Source organism: Neolamprologus multifasciatus, unplaced genomic scaffold (genome assembly GCF_963576455.1).
Source record: "Neolamprologus multifasciatus unplaced genomic scaffold, fNeoMul1.2 chr19_1, whole genome shotgun sequence".
Lineage (NCBI taxonomy): Eukaryota > Metazoa > Chordata > Actinopteri > Cichliformes > Cichlidae > Neolamprologus > Neolamprologus multifasciatus.
This window is the reverse complement of record NW_028182023.1, coordinates 74,693-76,680: the sequence shown is the minus strand read 5'-3', so window position 1 is coordinate 76,680 and position 1,988 is coordinate 74,693. Positions and strand designations below refer to the sequence as shown.

General features: G+C 44.7%; 1 non-coding gene across 1 annotated transcript; it reads right to left on the bottom strand.

The window, feature by feature from the left end:
* Nucleotides 1-1,408: 1,408 nt before the first annotated feature.
* Nucleotides 1,409-1,481, bottom strand: trnar-ucg (transfer RNA arginine (anticodon UCG)). Its single transcript has one exon. It is a non-coding gene; the product is annotated as a tRNA-Arg (tRNA).
* Nucleotides 1,482-1,988: the final 507 nt, after the last annotated feature.

Below are 1,988 nucleotides of genomic sequence, written 5' to 3'. Positions count from 1 at the left end.
TGCAAACCAAGCAGCATCACTGAATTTCAGCTTGTTGTGTTTGTGGATATATGACTGACTTTAATTATCCATAAAATCATCAGATTCTCTGTAAGAGTAAAGTCAACTATTGAACGGCATATATTTTGAAGTAAAGGCTTTAAAACCAAGTTAGTACAAACATCACTAATGTCACATAACTTTCCCGACATGAGGCCAACAGTAATGTTTTAATGTTCTTCATTATAAAAACATTCGCGCATAAATAAGTGACATAATATTCAGTACTTACTTCTGAAAGTTTACTCTTTGGCGGCTCTGCTTCCGCCGTTTTTTTTCCACACCACCACCGCGCTATGAAATCTGGGATATGTTGGGCCATGAAGGCTACACCGACCCATCCTTAAAATTCAGGGAAATGAAGGACGCATTTGAGGGCCGCATTTCGAGCAGCCTTTGAATTGGGACAGCCTTCGTGATGTCGCTGTGACGTAATAGGCCTTAAAATGCAGCCTTTTAGGCTGCAGACACTGAATTGGGATAAAGTCCAAATCCGGTCATTGGTACTTCCTGGCTTGTGTAGTTACTAGGTAACAAAAGCTCAACACTGCCCCTAGCGTCCTGGAGCACTTCCGTTGTGTTTTGGAATTTGCATGTATTTTCGGGTTTGCATGTGTTTTGGAGTTTGCACGTGCTTTGTCTCTAGGGGCCACCGTAGGATTGAACCTATGACCTTGGCGTTATTAGCACCACACTCTGACCAGCTGAGCTAACCGGCCTACAACATGTGTGTGAACCGATCCTTTTGTTGACTAATATACCAAAAAAGAGGGTGGAAGAACTGTTAAGAACACAAGAGAAATGTGTGTTTACAAGAAATTACTTCAAGCTGTACCAATAAAAGTCAACTCTTGGAAGCTCCTACTGATCAGAAGCCACCTATGCAGTTCAGCTGATGAACAATGTGGCTGGAGAAACTAACAAAGTCATACTTTAGTAGACTAAAATATGAAAACAGTCGAAAGCACTGTGTTTCCTAATGAAAATGCTTCAAGTATAGCGGCATGGCTGTCTTTTGAACAAAGTCCAACACATGCCTTCAACGGGGAGTGAAACAGAGCACACTGGATCTTTTCCAGGTGGAGTTCCACCAACAGCATGCTTCCAAGTCGTGATTTTTTCACCCGTGTCGCTTGAGGTCATGGCATGTTATTGACTTTCTATGGTTGCTTCTAAGCCAAGATGACTCGAGCCTGGCACTGATAAGGCCAAGTTCATGGCTTCGAGCCTCGTTTGAGAACTCGTAGAGTCTCTGTTGAAGGACATGAAATTGACAACAGCGTAGCAATTTTGGATGACATAAAGGATGCGAGGTCGGCCTGCTGCGAATAAACTGGGAACGCATGCCTGCTCATCAAGGACTCACAACCAACCACGAAGGGACTCGAACCCTCAATCTTCTGATCCGAAGTCAGACGCCTTGTCCGTTAGGCCACGTGGTTTGGCAGAAGTTCCCACTTTTCATGAACGTTCGTTTGAGTATGTTTGAGCCAACTGCTGGTGTTGGGTTGGTCACGTGGCTGGTGGATATTGCTTGATTGTTGCTTGAAATAATTGATTGTTGCTTGAAATAAGTGCATGCCACAGCATTTCTCCCATGTATCAAGCTCTTAAAAACGTAGTCCTACCTTCCACATGCACAGTGGATCCACCCACTAAGCCAGAGTATCATCTGCCAATGGAGGTCATAAAGCTTACGTGGCCCGATCTCTCACTGATAAGGCCAAGTTCAGGGCTTCCCTAACCTTGCCTTTTGAGCCTCGTTTGAGAACGCGTAGAGCACAGGTGTCGGACTCCGGGCCTCGAGGGCCGGTGTCCTGCAGGTTTTAGATGTGTCCTTGATCCAACACAGCTGATTTAAATGGCTAAATGACCTCCTCAACATGTCTTGAAGTTCTCCAAAGGCCTGGTAATGAACTGATCACTTGATTCAGGTGTGTTGACCCAGG